We start from the raw sequence: 22,204 nt of genomic DNA, 5'->3' as shown, positions 1-22,204 counted from the left end.
TAAGAACGGCTCAGCAACGAGCGTCACTTGAATAGTCTTTATCAAAACCGTACAATGTTTACATGATATCCACGCGAACCTCTTGCGCGTACTTTTAGAGCGAAAATAACAGACTTCAGCAGCAAACGCGTAGAACGCACGTCTATCTATCAGGAGAGAAACCACCGTCTCGCAAAAGATACCAGTTATCTCTCGATTTAGAATGAAAATAAAATAAATCGTCCACTCGCTACTGTGCGGAAATGGCTTGTCCGTTCCTTTCGCATTGGTTCCCATACTTTACTTCGTGTAGTACTGATAAGTTCTCCGAAGTCAAAACAACATATTAAATCATAAACTCATCACATGCGGAGTATTTCTGCCAGGGTCACATTTTCACAATTATTGCTGGTCATTATGTTTTAGAATCCGTAAACGCACAGAAAATGATCGGTTTTTTGAAGGATTTTCTAGATATTCAAACCCCTCCAAATCATGCGGAACTCCGACTGTTCATTTTCTATTTCAATACGTACAACTTGACCACGGACGTTTTGAGCCATTTGCGCGTATTCCTGATACGATGCAAGATTTGAGCTAAATAATCCGAACGATTGGATAGATAGTTAGACCTAAACTTGATCGGCTAGGCATGTAGTTTTGAAAGCTGCGACCGATGGAGCCTGTCTTGTATTAGGAGGTAATTCATTCCAAAGAGTAGTATTAGCCGAATGAACAACTTCAAATGAACTCCACACCTTTTACTATCATTACCACGAGAGATTTTTACCAATGGGGCATTTTTACCGACATCCGAATAATGAAACGGAAAACATTGTGTGGCGAATGTGAATGGTAATTTAAAATTCTATTTGATCAAATCTACGCGAAAGATACAATATCTGATTGAATTTGATAATTATTTTCGCTGTCTCTACAAAGATGAGGTTTACGAATGTAAGTAACAAGAAAACTAACTAGAAAGTTTATTGACGCCTTGAAAAACAACATGTATATCGTTCGCTTAATATTGTCGCCAATGAATAAATTATCATAATTCAAATTTTATAATATTAAGGATCAATAAAATGTTGATTTCAATATATCGATAATTTGATTGAGTCGACCGCCAACCAGTCTAGCCCTGATATATTGATGACGTAGTGCACATCCTCTCAAAAGAAACATCAAAACTTAAAATAAGGGTTGCGAAATATATTTGATTACAAAATAAAGGACACAATTCATGATTGTAATTGTTATTTTGAAAACGCAAATTGATGACGAAGTGCACATCCAAACAGGACCAAACGCATGCTATAGGTATCAATGTATATAAACATTATTAACGGTTTTTACAACGTAAAGAAAATCTTCCCTTCAACTGTCAACGGTCATGAATGCCTTCTTACACTGACCGAAGAACGCAGTGTAACTCTACACACGCACTACAATGCCGTATAGTGCGCTATAGCCCCGAAAGGTGCAAGACATATGGAGACTCTTTCGTGTTGCTTCATTCCAAGGAGTAGTAGGAGCCGACTAGTCAAATGCCCTCCTTCAAATAACATCTTTTTCGGTTTAACTAGAATGGTTGGTTCATTGCTAGAGTTAGGCTTTTTTCACAGAAGGGGTCGTTCATACGCTCAATTTCTACATGAAATAGAACCGGGTTCTAACGAACTGGCAGAGCTCGCAGAAGTTTCTATACACAAAATTGAAACGGCAAATACGGTCATCCGGTCGGTCGAGGACGATTGACCGGATTTGAACATTAGAAACTTCAGGTAACTGTAAACTATAGTAACAAAATACGTCTGGCGATAGCTGCTGATGAGGTGAATTGCGTCATCAATGTTAGGCGAAACGTCTTATTCCAAAGATATAGTTTATACATATACGATCATACATTATCGCCTCGGGGTTGGCTCCACCATATTTTAGCTTCACTGGTGACGCGCCCGATACTGGAGTAGCAGAGTAGTAATCATTCTGGTGCTTCAACTGTAAGGCTATAATTTAGAAATATGGATATTTCTAAATTTCAATGATAGTTTTGGAATGTTGAAGACTATATCATCACGCAGAGGATCACCAGAGCTAGGAGGAATTTACTATGATGCAGCTGAGTGGGAACTATACGGAACACATGCGTGTCTGATACAAACGTCACTGACTCGAGAAATATTCCGATCATCAGACGATAAAATATGGATGCAAACAATATTTCGACGACTTTAAAACCGACAGTAAAAACCTGGTCTGGATGGTGTGAACGACTAGTGAATACTAGACCATATCGCTGGGAACTTAAATTTAGCGTTTACATGTATATTTTCTGTTATGGACCCGTCACGATACTCGGCATCGCTTTAAACGTTTTCACAATTATCGTATTGAAGAGGATGAAAAATGAAGTTTATTATTTGATAAAGGTTTTAGCTATCTTTGACGTATCTTACTGTACAAGTGTATTCATCATGTACCCTCTACGAGCTATTCACCTCTATATACATTTAGGTAAAGTTCTATTTTATGCGGATGACTGGAATTACGGTTGGGGATTTATACAAGTGATTATAGGACCATATTACATGTTTCAGCAAATTCGAAACTGGTGCGTTATTCTTATTGGTTTAGAAAGACTAGTCATTACACTTTTCCCGTTAAAATCACGAATGTTCTGGACTCGAAAAGTGGTGAATGTTCTCATTTTTTTCATCACAATCTACGGTTTTCTTTGCTTTTTCCCGTTGTTTTTACCCAAACGTGAGCTTCGATCAATCGCTTGCATTGATGGGGATCCAGGAGTGACACTAGTGCGGGGTCCACGCTTGTCCTATCGCTACTCCATACAAACCGTAAGAGGGCTAATGAATAGGTGGGATTATTATTCGACTGGTTGGCAAGGTACAATATCCAGAGTAGTTGTGCCCATATGTTCACTGGTGTTTATAAATCTCATTTTGATTGTCAGTTTAATAATCACTAAACTACTGCGCGGTAAGGAATTGAATAAGAGCGCCGCCACCGCCACCAGCAGTAGAAATGTAGAAATGAGAGTTTTACGAATGACGTTTGCTGTAATCGCTATTTACATTATTTGCGAATCTTTAATTACAATGGAACAACTTCACCTCAGGTTTGGATCCATCCTGCTTCCTATTCCGGGTTTGAGTAAGACCGAATCATCACAGGCATACCGAAAAATAGCCATTGCTTTGACGGTCGTCGATTCGTGTTTAAACTTCGTAGTTTATTGTTTTACTAATAATAAATTCAGACTCGCCGCTAAACAAATTGTCGTCAAATCTTTGATTCGTCTGAAATGTTAAGACCCGTTCAATTTCCTATATTTTCTTAACTCTATTCAAACATTTTCCCCAATTCTTTCAATGCATATTTTCCCTAAACAAACGCGTTATTTTCCGAACTTTTACCCAATTCCACAAAAAGCAGTTCTCTGATTTCATCGACGTAGTATGAATAAATTGTGATAATTTCTTAGACCTTTCATTGCAAAAATCCTGTTTGAAATTAATGACACAAAATCGGTCAACTCAACTCAACTCAATTTAACTCAAAAAAGAAAAAGTAGAACGCTATCAGTGTTAAGAGCAATACCGTTATTTTCAAAAGCCGCAGCCCAAAGACTGGCAAAAATGAATGTTCCATTCAAAAAAGAACATAATTTATTTGGGTCAGTCAATGATATTTTTGCGCATTTGACGGGTCGTAAAATCAAAAAATCAAAAGAATTTGACCAAAATACAATTATATTCTAACATGAAAATTAGAGCTGTTCGATGAATTCAATGAACGGGTGCAATTGAAATCCACGTGGCAAATAAATCCAGAATCGTTAAACGTTTAATTTAGATAGAACATATGTAACGTATGATGTAACATAGATTTGAGATTATGATAATGTAACATTAGATGTAACGTAGTTTCAAGTTTCAAGTTTGTTTATTCATTATAATCACATGACATGATCGTCAATGAACAGCGGATTAGAAGAAAACAATATAATACATATATACAATACTAGGATTACAAAAATATTTACAAGAAAGAGTGCATAGGACATAGCGTACTGTACAATATAAGTCAAGCCTAAAATTAAATATAATATTCAAATCCCGATTGGATATACTTCCCCCAATTTACCAATTCTGATTGACTACCTATATCATTAAAAATTCTATTTATATCATTTGCATATCCAATTTCCAAATCAAATTTCGTCCTGAGTCCTGTCGAATTTGCTACACGATAAGACGAAGTGCTGCTCGTCTTCCACACAGTTACATATATCACAAAGTCTGTTTTCTCTACTCAATCCCAGGTGTCTGCCTTTTTCTATCATCAGTCGATGGGATGAGCTACGTAGTTTGGCAATTGCACTCCTAATATTAAAATTCTTTACAACCAATAAGTAGTTTTCTAGTTGGTAGGACTGTTTAATCGTATAATAAAAAGATAATTTGTTACGTATGATATGAGATGATACTATATCGTGATTGGTATTTTCCATTTGCGTTTAAAAGGAAACCGTCCTGGACGGTAAAACATTCGGCACCTCAGCAACCTTTATCACTGATAACACAACTAGTAAACATCTATATTTGATGGTTTTGATTTAGTAAACTGAATATTCCTTCAACAACAGGTTTATATATAACAAGGGCCACAAATTTAATGTTAGATGAAATAGTATATGTAAGTAAGGTGGAATTGGTGACGGTAGTTCCATAATTTGAGGTGATCAGTCCCCGATAGTTCACACGTCGTTCCAGTGACCACTAATTCGTGACCAGTGGATTATTCTTGTACAACCCGGTTTAGCATCTACACATAGAAACGTCACGTTATCAGTACGTGGTTAAGCTGTTCTGTGTCGACAGTGAGTAGAATGCAGTTTTTACCTATGATAAATGAATCATTTGAAAATAATTAAATTCCTGTTATCAGGGGCGGATTTAGACCGTGTCGACCGTGCATTTTTATTTTTACTCTGTATCAAAATTTGCCGTTGTAACCACCCGAGATACACAATAGATATTTTTCCTAAATATATAACCTATGTTTCTTGACTAAATGTCTCTCAGAGATGCTCAGAAAGCTCTAAAATGATAGTAAAATTTCAAAAATTTTGCTGATATGCCTTTCCACCCTAAATTAAGAATATAAGCCCTTTTTATTGGTCGACATGGTCACAACATGCCCCTGGATCCGCCCCTGGTATTCTGAATGCTGAATTGAGGAGATTTTTTTAATAAATCTATGAAGGCAAGCAATCGTATGATTGCCACATATTCTATATAAGTACAAGTTATACGTGTATTCAAATGCATTTTATCGTTTTTGTTTTCTCGAAGTCCGTTGTTTTCGGCAAACATTGTTTAGAATATCAATGGCTACTTTTTTGAATTGATCATTTGTTACGCAATACACAATGAAATTAACTGACGAATCGAGGATAGAAAATCCTAACGCTATCAGGCTCATAGTGTTCAAATATGGGATATAATCTAATCTCATTAGACGGTCGATAAAACCAAAACCTTCACAAACAATAAAAACGAAAACTACTGATGAAACCATCCGTAAAACCTTCACTTCCCTTCTAGACGACTCATCAGTTACACCGAGCTCTGTACGTCGAGTAACCCGACGGTAAAATAGCAACAGAATAAGTATAACATTGATAACAACTAAAAAGCAAATTGGGATCATGACAGTAAGATACATGAACAGATAGCGATCGGAAATCACGTAACGCCACCTGAATCGATCAAACCATGTGGGGTAGTGATAATAGGCAACGTCTGTCGTAACATATGGCCACTCAACAGGACAACCCATGTGTCCAATTACATAGTCGGGTATGAAGCGAATAAAATGGCCGCTAAAACCCAAAAGTGATATAAACATCATCGCACATTGTGATATTAATTTCTTCGGAATTTTTCGAGATCTTATTGGAAACATAACGACGATTAACCGCTCTAGACTGAGCAGTACAGTGCACCAGTTACGAGTCATTTGAAATATGTAGAAAAACGGCATGGCGACTGCGATAAACATCTTACCAAACACCCAATCATTCACCCGAAACACCATATCCCCTAAAACGGCGTAAACGTACGCAGTTCTCAGCGGATACATAATGAATGTAGCGATCATAAATAAAATATCGTTAACAGCGAGAATTTTGATCATAAAATAATTATCAGATTTAAATCGTTGTAGCACTAACAGCGTGAAAGTGTTGAATATCAAACCCAACACTGACGCCGGTAGGAACAAGCATATATATGTAAATACAGCGAATTTGTTAATCCATTGAATTGGTAGATGTCTTTTAACGTGCGAACACCAGTTGAATTCAGTTGTTGTCAATGCAGCACTTGTACTAGTAATGTTGTTATCAAACATCTCATAAACTGTAAAACCGGACGCACAGAGCAGACGGAAAACACGTTTCAAACAGAAAACTCGAAGATACTTGAAAATTACACAAAATCGCTCCACTAATCGTATCGAATCGTTGCGATACTTCAAATTATATTTGTTTCGTGTTTGTGCACGTTTCCGCGCGCCCGATTTTAGTCTCCGAACAGACAGTTTGATTTGTTCTATTGCGCGATCATCGAGTTGTGGTGTTGTCGATGCGGTACTGGTTCTATGGTATTATTGAACATCCCATGAGCTGCGAACAGCAATCTCTGTACATACAGTTTGTATATTCTATTGTGAACATATTTGCCAAAATATCCAGTGAACGTAATTATCAAATTCAATCAGGTTTTGTATCTTTTCGGCGAAGAGTTGATCAAATGACGTGTCAACCATTTTACCACACTATGTTTACTGTGTCAGTATTAAACTGCATGAATATATAATGAAAGACTTTGAATTTAAATATTTCACTTTGATTCGTTGTAAATGGATGCGAAAATATTGCAAATTGTATATTTTGCAATATAACGTAAAACCAACATCTATATTAGAGATGTAAATACACGTATTTCGTTATTAGCAGTTTTAACTCCGAGAATTTGTTTGATAATTCGACATTTCACGAACATATATGTGTTAGTTTTAGAAACATAGATTACAGCCGCGGATCTAGTAGTTCGGGTTAGTGGCAGAGATCATCTCAGGTCTGTATAGCCCTGATGGAGACCTTGGTTCACGCTGTAGGCAGGTGTCAGCGAAACCCTTAAACCCCCCCCCTTCCCCTCGCCACCGAATACCGATCCAGCGAGTATGGCATCGTTAAACATGTACCGGACTGCTGTAACTTCTACATTTCAATTTAGAAATCTTTTAGCGCAACAAGAATTAAACCGGGTAAACAGGAATAGATTTTGAAATCCATCTACTAGATTTATAAAAAAAAAGAAATGCCCAATAGTCTACTTCATCGAAATCCCGTTCATCTTAGCAATATAACGTAAGCCCAAGACAATGAGATGAAAATCAAGGGGTTAAATTCAAGCACGCGGGAGATGGAATGTTCGATAGAGGTCGCTGTTGGTTCAGTCCTCGATATTCGGTAATTTCCGATGACGTCATTGCGACGGAAATTTGATGTAGATATAAGCTCGTTGGCATCTGGTAAAAATTTGCAGCGAATAAAAAACGTCCTCAAAGTTACTACAAATGATATTTCAAATCGAAGAATTACCTTATAAAATCGATGAAAGATTAAAAAGGTGCATTTTGAAGAAAAAAAAACATTGGTTTACAGGAAAGAATTGCAACTGAGGTGAATTATGCATGTAGATATTTCAGTTAATTGGAGAAAGAACTTTGGACGATATATGTGGTATCTGGGTTGGCACGTTAGGAGGACTTAAAAGTTTCCAAAAATTGGCAAATCAAGATTAATAAAAGCACACAGGTTGATCGATGACATTCAGTAGAGATTAAACACGTAGATGTATTGGTTTATATTAAAGACAATTCACTAAAATAGATATATTCTGCAAAATTATCTGACAAACGTTTTTACTTGGACTACTCGTCACGTCACCCAGAAACAACCAAAAAACCCATTATACCACGCGTTCTTAGCTTAGTATATCTGAGCGAGATTTTGCTGCTTGGCCATAAGAAATAAAACGAGCAAAATATTTTCGACGCAAATATTTTCGAATCAATTCGAATTCAAACAACAAAATGTAGTTGTACAACGATGGTGATAACTTCGGTAAACTGAAACTAATTTGTGTTGAACCAGAACGTATTGAAACAGATGGACTCGTTGATTTTGGCTATAGTGCTAAACAGTAAGCATGGCGAATATTTGTTGCAAATATTTTGTGGCAAAGGAAAAAGAGGAACATTTGCAATTGAAATCTACGTCATACGTTCGTAGCATGGCAACGAGGTTAGATTTCGCGATGAATCGCAAAAGAGAAGAGAATTGTCCAAATAAACAGATTTCAGATATATTTGAGTGGACTTCATGTCCTTGCAGTCATTTTCTTATATTTCGAAATAAACATGGTTCAATTTCTTGGTTATTGTTTCTTGTTGAATTTATTTTGTTACTTTATCATGTTTCAATCGCGTTTGGTTGATTCACTTGTGATAACAGTTCATTTAATTTATTAGTCAGCATTTTATTTTGATTTTAGGCGGCCATAGTATACAGTAGATCATGCAAATAACATCTTAAAACTGTTCTTTTTGGAGAAGATTTTTATCGGGAATGTAAATGTGCTCTATCAGGGGTGGTTCCAGCTTCAGAGGGCAGAGGAAAAGGGCCCATTTTAGAGGCGGCTCCCGGAATTTCAGAATGCTAGAATTCCTGACACCGTTGTTTGTTAACCGATCTTTCGTGTGTAGACTGTAGGAATTATCAAAATCAATATTTTAAAGTGTAAAAGAGAAGGCATCCATTGCCTGCATTTTATTGCTTCTATTTTATCGAAGTGCGTTGTTTGTGGCAGACATTGCCTAAGATATCAACAGCTACTTTTCTGAATTTATCATTTGTCACGCAATACACGATAAAATTTACTGACGAATCGACGATAGAAAATCCCAACGCTATCAGGCTCATTGTGTTCAAAAGTGGGATATAACCTAATCTCATTAGACGGTCGATAAAACCAAAACCTTCGCAAACAATAAATACGAAAACTACTGATAAAACCATCATTAAAACCCTCATTTCCGTTCTAGACGATTCATCAGTTACACCGAGCTCTGTACGTCGAGTAACCCGACGCACAAATATTGCAGAAATAAGAATCACATTGATAAAGACTAAAAAACAAATTGGGATCAGAACAGTAAGATACATGAATAGAGATTGCTCAGAAATTTGGAAACGCCATCTTCCCATGTGCCGACTAAACCACTCCGGGTAGTGGTAATAGTCAACGTCTAACGTGACATATGACAGCTCCATTCCACAATACAAATATCCAATTACATAGTCGGGTATGAAGCGAATAAAATGGCCACTAAAACCAAGAAGTGATATAAACATCATCGCGCATTGTGATATTAATTTCTTCGGAATTTTTCGAGATCTTATTGGAAACAATACGACGATTAACCGCTCTAGACTGAGCAGTACAGTGCACCAGTTACGAGTCATCTGAAATATGTAGAAAAACGGCATGGCGACTGCGATAAACATCTTACCAAACCCCCAATCATTCAATCGAAACACAATATCCCCTAAAATGGCGTAAACGTACGCAGTTCTCAGCGGATACATAATGAATGTAGCGATCATAAATAAAATATCGTTTATAGCGAGAATTTTGACAAGAAAATAATTATCAGATTTAAATCGTTTTAGCACTAACAACGTGAAAGTGTTGGATGCCAAACCCAACACTGACGCCGGTAGATACCAGCCTAAATATATCAATACTATGAATTTGTTAATCCATTGAATTGGTACATTTCTTTTCACTTCCGAACACCAGTTGAATTCAATTGTTGTCAATGCAGCACTTGTACTAGTAATGTTGTTATCAAACATCTCATAAACTGTAAAACCGGACGCACAGAACAGTAGAAAAACACGTTTCAAACAGAAAACTCGACGATACTTGAAAATGACACAAAATCGCTCCACTAATCGCGTCAAATTGTTGCGATACTTCAAATTATTTTTGTTTCGTTTTTTTGCACGTCTCCGCGCGCCCGATTTTAGTCTCCGAACAGGCAGTTTGATTTGTTCTATTGCGCGATCATCAATATCGTGTGTATTCGTTGAATATTATGCAGTCCGAATACTTCGAAACACTAAACACGCGTTAATCCACCGATAAGGACACGTAACGTCAAAACGACTGAGTTGCGGTGTTGTCGATGCGGTACTGGTTCTATGGTATTATTGAACATCCCATGAGCTGCAAACCACTCCCTTAAGAAAATAAAACATGTTTTGCTATATTCTATATAGAATATATAAACTGTCTCTACAGAGATTGCAATCTCTGTAGAGACAGTTTTATACATTCTATTGTGAACACATTCGCTAAAATGTTCAGTCCAAATCAGTACCTAATGCAATTAGGTTTTGTATCTTTTCCGCGTAGATTTGATCAAAATGACGTGTCAACCATTCACATTTTACCACACAACTGCATGAATATGTAATGAACGACTTTGAATGTAAATAGTTGATTCGTTTTAAGTGGATGCGAAAATATTGTAAATTGTATATTTTGCTGCAATATAACGTAAAACTAGCATGCATATATGAGATGAAACTATATGTATTTCGGTATTGAAAATTTAAACCCCGACAATTTGACATTTCACAAACATATATATGTAGTTTTAGAGAAATGAATTACAGCTGCGGATCTAGTTATTCGAGATAGTGGCAGAGATCATCTTAGGTCTGTATAGCCCTGATGGAGACGACCTTGGTTCAAGCTGCAGGTAGGTGTCAGCGAAACCCTTTGCCCACCTTTGTGACGATTTCGATGCCATGGCACTTTAAATGATATTGACGAAGAAGAATTACGTAGATTCCTTTTCACATAAGACACGTTTATTTGTTTCACATCAGACACTAGAAGGCTCACAAGCCTTCTATCCACGCTATATCCTTCTACACACAGTCTAGTTAGTTCACTGTTACAAGAGAGAGGGAGGGAGGGAGGGAGGGAGGGAGGGAGGGAGGGAGGGAGGGAGGGAGGGAGGGAGAGAGAGAGAGAGAGAGAGAGAGAGAGAGAGAGAGAGAGAGAGAGAGAGAGAGAGAGAGAGAGAGAGAGAGAGAGAGAGAGAAATAATTAATTAGTTCCATCTTCTGTATCAGTACTGATTGTCTCGTAAGATTACAAACAGTCAAAGCGATGAAAGGTGTCACAAAGAAACCGATTACAAAAAATCCGATTCCCCCAAGAAACTGAAACCGATATATTGAATTGCACCATCGCTGTTACAAAAGAAATTCCCGATCGAATTCTATATTCGCGCGAAGCCGCGTTTAGAAGCTAAAAAAGACAAAACTGCCGAATTGTTTGAAAAATAGTGTATTTTCATATTACATTTTCTTTTCGGAATGTAGTAGTTAGTTTAATTGTAGAGCCTATTTCTGCTGGCCGGAGTGTCGTAACGAGCATTGATGATGGAATGGACACAAACTCGCCCTGAGAACAACAGACGTAGCTTGTAAAAATAACGCGTGAGTAACCGCTTTCCGGCGTGTTCGCAGAAAATCATCGTGCAATCTTCAGAGAATCATCAAGGCCAACATTAGAATAAATTAAACTTTTTTCTCATGTTTTATATTCAAACAAGAATATTTGAAGAAGAAAAAAAACATTGGTTTACAGGAAAGAATTGCAACTGAGGTGAATTATGCATGTAGATATTTCAGTTAATTGGAGAAAGAACTTTGGACGATATATTATGTGGTATCTGGGTTGGCACGTTAGGAGGACTTAAAAGTTTCCAAAAATTGGCAAATCAAGATTAATAAAAGAACACAGGTTGATCGATGACATTCAGAAGAGATTAAACACGTAGATGTATTGGTTTATATAAAAGACAATACACTAAAATATATTTATTCTGCAAAATTATCTGACAAACGTTTTTACTTGGACTACTCGTCACGTCACACAGGAACAAACAAAAAACCCATTATACCACGCGTTCTTAGCTTAGTATATCTGAGCGAGATTTTGCTGCTTGGCCACAAGAAATAAAACGAGCAAAATATTTTCGACGCAAATATTTTCGAATCAATTCGAATTCAAACAACAAAATGTAGTTGTACAACGATGGTGATAACTTCGGTAAACTGAAATTAATTTGTGTTGAACCAGAACGTATTGAAACAGTTTTAGACTCGTTGATTTTGGCTATCGTGCTTAAGAGTTAGCATGGCGAATATTTGTTGCAAATATTTTGTGGCAAAGGAAAAAGAGGAACATTTGCAATTGAAATCTACGTCATACGTTCATAGCATGGCAACGAGGTTAGATTTCGCGATGATTCGCGAAAGAATAAGAAAATTGCCCAAATAAACAGATTTCAGATATACGTGAGTGGACCTCATATCCTTGCAGTCATTTTCTAATATTATCGAAATAAACATGATTCAATTTCTTGGCTGTTGTTTCTTGTGGAATTTTTTTTGTTACTTTATCATGTTTCGATCGCATTTGGTTGATTCACTGCATGGTGATTTAATTCATATTTAGTCAGCATTGTATTTTGATTTTAGGCGAATCAGCTTTAATTAGCCTACATACGGTCGATCATGCAAATCTCATCTTGATGTTTCCTTTTTAGAGAATGTTTTTATCGGGAATGTCAATGTGCTCTATCAGGGGTGGTTCCAGCTTCAGAGGGCAGAGGAAAAGGGCCCATTTTAGGGGCGGCTCCCGGAATTTCAGAGTGCTAGAATTCCTGACACCGTTGTTTGTTAACCGATCTTTCCTGTGTAGACTGTAGGAATTATCGAAATCAATATTTTAAAGTGTAAAAGAGAAGACATCCATTGCCTGCATTTTATTGCTTCTATTTTTTCGAAGTGCGTTGTTTGTGGCAGACATTGCCTAAGATATCAACAGCTACTTTTCTGAATTGATCATTTGTCACGCAATACACGATAAAATTTACTGACGAATCCACGATAGAAAATCCTAACGCTATCAGGCTCATTGTGTTCAAATATGGGATATAACCTAATTTCATTAGACGGTCGATAAAACCAAAACCTTCGCAAACAATAAACACAAAAACTACTGATAAAACCATCATTAAAACTCTCATTTCCGTTCTAGACGATTCATCAGTTATACCGAGCTCTGTACGTCGAGTAACCCGACGGTAAAATATTGCAGAAATAAGAATCACATTGATTAAGACTAAAACACAAATTGGGATCAGAACAGTAAGATACATGAATAGAGATTGCTCAGAAATCACGTAACGCCACCTGAATCGATCAAACCATGTGGGGTAGTGGTAATAGGCAACGTATGTCGTAACATATGGCCACTCAACAGGACAGCCCATGTGTCCAATTATATAGTCGGGTATGAAGCGAATAAAATGGCCACAAAAACCAAGAAGTGATATAAACATCATCGCGCATTGTGATATTAATTTCTTCGGAATTTTTCGAGATCTTATTGGAAACAATACGACGATTAACCGCTCTAGACTGAGCAGTACAGTGCACCAGTTACGTGTCATCTGAAATATGTAGAAAAATGGCAAGGAGACTGCGATAAACATCTTACCAAACCCCCAATCATTCAATCGAAACACAATATCCCCTAAAATGACGTAAACGTACGCAGTTCTCAGCGGATACATAATGAATGTAGCGATCATAAATAAAATATCGTTTATAGCGAGAATTTTGACAAGAAAATAATTATCAGATTTAAATCGTTTTAGCACTAACAACGTGAAAGTGTTGGATGTCAAACCAAACACTGACGCCGGTAGGTACCAGCCTAAATACATCAATACACTGTATTTGTTAATCCATTGAATTGGTACATTTCTTTTAACGTCCGAACACCAGTTGAATTCAGTTGTTGTCAATGCAGCACTTGTACTAGTGATGTTGTTATCAAACATCTCATAAACTGTAAAACCGGACGCACAGAGCAGACGGAAAACACGTTTCAAACAGAAAACTCGACGATACTTGAAAATGACACAAAATCGCTCCACTAATCGCGTCAAATTGATGCGATTCTCTAAATTATTTTTGTTTCGTTTTTTTGCACGTCTCCGCGCGCCCGGCTTTAATCTCCGTACAAACAGTTTGATTTGTTCTCTCTCGAGCTCATCAATATTAGACCAGTCTGAATGCGACGAAACACTGAACACGCGTTAATCCACCGATAAGGACACGTAACGTCAAAACGACTGAGTTGTGGTGTTGTCGATGCGGTGCTGGTTCTATGGTATTATTGAACATCCCATGAGCTGCAAACCACTCCCTTAAGAAAATAAAACATGTTTTGCTATATTCTAAATAGAATATATAAACTGTCTCTACAGAGATTGCAATCTCTGTAGAGACAGTTTTATACATTCTATTGTGAACACATTCGCTAAAATGTTCAGTCCAAATCAGTACCAAATTCAATTAGGTTTTGTATCTTTTCCGCGTAGATTTGATCAAAATGACGTGTCAACCATTCACATTTTACCACACAACTGCATGAATATGTAATGAACGACTTTGAATGTAAATAGTTGATTCGTTTTTAAGTGGATGCGAAAATATTGTAAATTGTATATTTTGCTGCAGTATAACGTAAAACTAGCATGCATATATGAGATGAAACTATATGTATTTCGGTATTGAAAATTTAAACCCCGACAATTTGACATTTCACAAACATACATATGTAGTTTTAGAGAAATGAATTACAGCTGCGGATCTAGTTATTCGCGATAGTGGCAGAGATCATCTCAGGTCTGTATAGCCCTGATGGAGACGACCTTGGTTCAAGCTGCAGGTAGGTGTCAGCGAAACCCTTTGCCCACCTTTGTGACGATTTCGATGCCATGGCACTTTAAATGATATTGACGAAGAAGAATTACGTAGATTCCTTTTCACATAAGACACGTTCATTTGTTTCACATCAGACACTAGAAGGCTCACAAGCCTTCTATCCACGCTATATCCTTCTACACACAGTCTAGTTAGTTCACTGTTACAAGAGAGAGGGAGGGAGGGAGGGAGGGAGGGAGGGAGGGAGGGAGGGAGGGAGGGAGGGAGGGAGGGAGGGAGGGAGGGAGGGAGAGAGAGAGAGAGAGAGAGAGAGAGAGAGAGAGAGAGAGAGAGAGAGAGAGAGAGAGAGAGAGAGAGAGAGAGAGAGAGAGAGAGAGAGAAATAATTAATTAGTTCCATCTTCTGTATCAGTACTGATTGTCTCGCAAGATTATAAACAGTCAAAGCGATGAAAGGTGTCACAAAGAAACCGATTACAAAATATCCGATTCCCCCAAGAAACTGAAACCAATATATTGAATTGCACCATCGCTGTTACAAAAGAAATTCCCGATCGAATTCTATATTCGCGCGAAGCCGCGTTTAGAAGCTAAAAAAGACAAAACTGCCGAATTGTTTTAAAAATAGTGTATTTTCATATTACATTGTCTTTTCGGAATGTAGTAGTTAGTTTAATTGTAGAGCCTATTTCTGCTGGCCGGAGTGTCGTAACGAGCATTGATGATGGAATGCAAACTCGCCCTGAGAACAACAGACGTAGCTTGTAAAAATAACGCGTGAGTAACCGCTTTCCGGCGTGTTCGCAGAAAATCATCGTGCAATCTTCAGAGAATCATCAAGGCCAACATTAGAATAAATTAAACTTTTTTCTCATGTTTTATATTCAAACAAGAATATTTGAAGAAGAAAAAAAACATTGGTTTACAGGAAAGAATTGCAACTGAGGTGAATTATGCATGTAGATATTTCAGTTAATTGGAGAAAGAACTTTGGACGATATATTATGTGGTATCTGGGTTGGCACGTTAGGAGAACTTAAAAGTTTCCAAAAATTGGCAAATCAAGATTAATAAAAGCACACAGGTTGATCGATGACATTCAGAAGAGATTAAACACATGGATGTATTGGTTTATATAAAAGACAATTCACTAAAATATATTTATTCTGCAAAATTATCTGACAAACGTTTTTACTTGGACTACTCGTCAAGTCACACAGGAACAAACAAAAAACCCATTATACCACGCGTTCTTAGCTTAGTATATCTGAGCGAGATTTTGCTGCTTGGCCACAAGAAATAAAACGAGCAAAATATTTTCGACGCAAATATTTTCGAATCAATTCGAATTAAAACAACAAAATGTAGCTGTACAACGATGGTGATAACTTCGGTAAACTGAAATTAATTTGTGTTGAACCAGAACGTATTGAAACAGTTTTGGACTCGTTGATTTTGGCTATCGTGCTAAAGAGTTAGCATGGCGAATATTTGTTGCCAATGTTTTGCGGCAAAGGAAAAAGAGGAACAATTAAAATCTACGTCATACGTTCGTAGCATGGCAACGACGAGGTTAAATCGCGTAATGAATCGCGAAAGAGTAAGAAAATTGCCCAAATAAACAGATTTCAGTTATACTTGAGTGGACCTCATATCCTTGCAGTCATTTTCTTATATCATCGAAATAAACATGATTCAATTTCTTGGCTGTTGTTTCTTGTGGAATTTTTTTTGTTACCATCATGTTTCGATCGCATTTGGTTGATTCACTGCATGGTGATTTAATTCATATTTAGTCAGCATTGTATTTTGATTTTAGGCGATCGTAGCCTACATACGGTAGATCATGCAAATCTCATCTTAATGTTTCCTTTTTAGAGAATGTTTTTATCGGGAATGTCAATGTGCTCTATCGGGGTTCCAGCTTCAGAGGGCAGAGGAAAAGGGCCCATTTTAGGGGCGGCTCCCGGAATTCCAGAATGCTAGAATTCCTGACACCGTTGTTTGTTAACCGATCTTTCGTGTGTAGACTGTAGGAATTATCAAAATCAATATTTTAAAGTGTAAAAGAGAAGACATCCATTGCCTACATTGTATTGCTTCTATTTCATCGAAGTGCGTTGTTTGTGGCAGACATTGCCTAAGATATCAACAGCTATTTTTCTGAATTGATCATTTGTCACGCAATACACGATAAAATTTACTGACGAATCGACGATAGAAAATCCCAACGCTATCAGGCTCATTGTGTTCAAATATGGGATATAATCTAATCTCATTAGACGGTCGATAAAACCAAAACCTTCGCAAAAAATAAATACGAAAACTACTGATAAAACCATTATTAAAACTCTCATTTCCGTTCTAGACGATTCATCAGTTATACCGAGCGCTGTACGTCGAGTAACCCGACGCACAAATATTGCAGAAATAAGAATCACATTGATTAAGACTAAAACACAAATTGGGATCAGAACAGTAAGATACATGAATAGAGATTGCTCAGAAATTACGTAACGCCACCTGTTTCGATCAAACCATGTGGTGTAGTGGTAATAGGCAACGTATGTCGTAACATATGGCCACTCAACAGGACAACCCATGTGTCCAATTACATAGTCAGGCATGAAGCGAATAAAATGGCCACAACAACCCAAAAGTGATATAAATATCATCGCACATTGTGATATTAATTTCTTCGGAATTTTTCGAGATCTTATTGGAAACAATACGACGATTAACCGCTCTAGACTGAGCAGTACAGTGCACCAGTTACGTGTCATCTGAAATATGTAGAAAAATGGCATAGCGACTGCGATAAACATCTTACCAAACACCCAATCATTCACCCGAAACACAATATCCCCTAAAACGGCGTAAACGTACGCAGTTCTCAGCGGATACATAATGAATGTAGCGATCATGAATAAAATATCGTTTATGGCGAGAATTTTGACAAGAAAATAATTATCAGATTTAAATCGTTTTAGCACTAACAACGTGAAAGTGTTGGATGTCAAACCAAACACTGACGCCGGTAGGTACCAGCCTAAATACATCAATACACTGTATTTGTTAATCCATTGAATTGGTACATTTCTTTTAACGTTCGAACACCAGTTTAATTCAGTTGTTGTCAATGCAGCACTAGTACTAGTAATGTTGTTATCAAACATCTCATAAACTGTAAAACCGGACGCACAGAACAGTAGAAAAACACGTTTCAAACAGAAAACTCGACGATACTTGAAAATGACACAAAATCGCTCCACTAATCGCGTCAAATTGTTGCGATACCTCAAATTATTTTTGTTTCGTGTTTTTGCACGTCTCCGCGCGCCCGATTTTAGTCTCCGGACAGACAGTTTGATTTGTTCTATTGCGCGATCATCAATATCGTGTGTGTTCGTTGAATATTAGACAGTCCGAATACTTCGAAACACTGAACACGCGTTAATCCACCGATAAGGACACGTAACGTCAAAACGACTGAGTTGCGGTGTTGTCGATGCGGTGCTGGTTCTATGGTATTACTGAACATCCCATGAGCTGCAAACCACTCCCTTAAGAAAATAAACCATGTTTTGCTATATTCTATATAGAATATATAAACTGTCTCTACAGAGATTGCAATCTCTGTAGAGACAGTTTTATACATTCTATTGTGAACACATTCGCTAAAATGTTCAGTCCAAATCAGTACCTAATTCAATTAGGTTTTGTATCTTTTCCGCGTAGATTTGATCAAAATGACATGTCAACCATTCACATTTTACCACACAACTGCATGAATATGTAATGAACGACTTTGAATGTAAATAGTTGATTCGTTTTAAGTGGATGCGAAAATATTGTAAATTGTATATTTTGCTGCAATATAACGTAAAACTAGCATGCATATATGAGATGAAACTATATGTATTTCGGTATTGAAAATTTAAACCCCGACAATTTGACATTTCACAAACGTATATATGTAGTTTTAGAGAAATGAATTACAGCTGCGGATCTAGTTATTCGAGATAGTGGCAGAGATCATCTCAGGTCTGTATAGCCCTGATGGAGACGACCTTGGTTCAAGCTGCAGGCAGGTGTCAGCGAAACCCTTTGCCCACCTTTGTGACGATTTCGATGCCATGGCACTTTAAATGATATTGACGAAGAAGAATTACGTAGATTCCTTTTCACATAAGACACGTTCATTTGTTTCACATCAGACACTAGAAGGCTCACAAGCCTTCTATCCACGCTATATCCTTCTACACACAGTCTAGTTAGTTCACTGTTACAAGAGAGAGGGAGGGAGGGAGGGAGGGAGGGAGGGAGGGAGGGAGGGAGGGAGGGAGGGAGGGAGGGAGGGAGGGAGGGAGAGAGAGAGAGAGAGAGAGAGAGAGAGAGAGAGAGAGAGAGAGAGAGAGAGAGAAATAATTAATTAGTTCCATCTTCTGTATCAGTACTGATTGTCTCGCAAGATTATAAACAGTCAAAGCGATGAAAGGTGTCACAAAGAAACCGATTACAAAATATCCGATTCCCCCAAGAAACTGAAACCAATATATTGAATTGCACCATCGCTGTTACAAAAGAAATTCCCGATCGAATTCTATATTCGCGCGAAGCCGCGTTTAGAAGCTAAAAAAGACAAAACTGCCGAATTGTTTTAAAAATAGTGTATTTTCATATTACATTGTCTTTTCGGAATGTAGTAGTTAGTTTAATTGTAGAGCCTATTTCTGCTGGCCGGAGTGTCGTAACGAGCATTGCTTGATGATGGAATGGACACAAACTCGCCCTGAGAACAACAGACGTAGCTTGTAAAAATAACGCGCGAGTAATCGCTTTCCGGCGTGTTCGCAGAAAATCATCGTGCAATCTTCGGAGAATCATCGAGGCCAACATTAGAATAAATTAAACTTTTTTCTCATGTTTTATATTCAAACACAGTTCTCTTCTGAGTATTTTCCTTTCACGAGCTGATTTTGGGTTAAGTTCGTTTTTTGGTTGTTGACGGTATACCACTTCATAAAAAGAATATTAAAATGAAATCTGAAATGTTCAAATTGTGTTTAAAGTTTGCAAAAGGAAACACGTTTTTTGTTGCTTTTTCATGATTGAAATGGTGACTTTTTTTCTGAGCAAAGGTTTATTAAAATTTCGATAGCGATTTTTCTGAATTTTTCGTTTGTCGCGCAATACACGATAAAGTTTACTGACGAATCGATGATCGAAAATCCCAACGCTACAAGGCTTAGACTTGGTATATAAGGTATGTATTCCATACGACTAAATCGGAAAATAAAACCAAACATTTCGCAAATGATAAACAACAAAACTACAGATAAAACCATCCTTAAAACCCTCATTTCTTTTTTAGACGATTCATCAGTTATACCGAGCTCTGAACGTCGAGTAACCCGACGGTAAAATATCACAGAAATAAGAATCACATTAATTACAACTAACAAGCAAATTGGGATCATGGCAGTAAGACATATGAATATATATCTCTGAGAAATTCGTGAGCGCCAGAAGTCTAGATGATTGTTCCAATATTCAGATTGCTTACCCAGGGTTATGATATACGGCCAGTGGGCGGGACATCCCAAAAACACAAGATTATATTTTGGTATTGCTTGAGCGAAATGACCACAAAAACTTAACAGTGAAATAAATGTCATCGCGCACGTTGATAGTGACTTTTTAGGAAAATTACGAGATTTGATCGGAAACAATACGACGATTAACCGCTCTAGACTGAGCAGTACAGTGCACCAGTTACGTGTCATCTGAAACATGTAGAAAAACGGCAAGGCGACTGAGATGAAAATCCAACCGAAATTCCAGTCACTTATGCGAAATACAATATCCCCCAAAACGCCGTAAACGTACGCAGTTCTCAGTGGATAAAGAATGAACGTAGCGATCATAAACAAAAGATCGTTTAAAGCGAGAATTTTGATGAGAAAATAATTATCAGATTCAAATCGTTTCAGAACTAACAACGTGAATGCGTTGAATATCAAACCCAATACTGACGCCGGTAGAAACCAAGCTATATACGTTAAAGCAAACAATTTGTTGATCCATTTAACAGGAAGCGTTTTAATCATCTGACATGATGAATAGTTTAGATGAACAGTAGTCAATGCAGAACTTGCACTTGTAACGTTTTCATAGAGCATCCCACGAGCTATGTAAGCGACCAAATTCCACTCGAACCGCGCCGTATTCACTACACCTTTCAAAGATTCCCGAATAAGCTATGATGATAAGAGTGGAGTGCGATGGCGATGACGGCACTATACAGTGACGTGCACGGTGTAATTGAGAATATACGATTTTTATCAGTTTATTGGCATATAAAATTTCCCGTTAATGATCAGTCATTTTTTCAGCTATCGTCGTCGAAAGCCGCTGCGTATGTGTACAGACAGGAATTTCCAAGTTAGTTTAGTATTTTCGACACAACTTTTCGTGACGAGTGTCATGTTGAAAATAATTCAGTCTACAAGCGGATCTTTAAAGTCAAGGTCGACTTTCATTTGACTGAAAATTCGGGAAACTAAACACTGGGCGCTCCTTGGACAATCACTGGCGTGGCGCACCCCGCGGGGTTTTTCAATAGGGGCCAAATTCACCACATCATTCCATGGATTGTAAACGAATAATTTCCAAGAAAATTCCGCACATTGCCGCTTCTTTTTAAATGAAAAAAAAATAATACTTAATCCAGGGCAGATCTGATGGTGAACGACTCGCCAATTTCATACTTGAGTCGGTTTTTGTCGCTTGTTAGTGATACCGCCTATGGCGGATGGCGATTAACTACAACCCAACATTACGCAATCCAAATAATGACGTCATGATAGGTGTTCGCCCGTTAGAAAAGAAATTCCGCCGATCACACAACTATCCCATCATATCAGTTATTCGATATCCGATTTCAAAATCAAACCCCTTGTTTCGCTCCCGGTGGGTTTGTAAGGGACACTCAATCACAAAAATAAATCAAACGAAATTTACCAACCAAATGTATAACTGGGTCAATCCCTATTTTAAGATCAGTAAAGAAATTCCGAATACTAATGACGTCGTGATAGGGCGCACTTTTGCCCCAAGATATGAATCCCTATATTTTAAAGACTTTCTTTGCCCTAGCGTTGTAAGTTTTCACGTATATGTGATAATTAGATTTGCGATTCATGTTTTTGCACTAATATATTGGCAATAAAAACTTGCTTAGAAA

The sequence above is a fragment of the Tubulanus polymorphus genome, chromosome 3 (genome assembly GCF_964204645.1).
Source record: "Tubulanus polymorphus chromosome 3, tnTubPoly1.2, whole genome shotgun sequence".
Classification (NCBI taxonomy): domain Eukaryota; kingdom Metazoa; phylum Nemertea; class Palaeonemertea; order Tubulaniformes; family Tubulanidae; genus Tubulanus; species Tubulanus polymorphus.
This window is presented reverse-complemented; position numbering follows the sequence as displayed.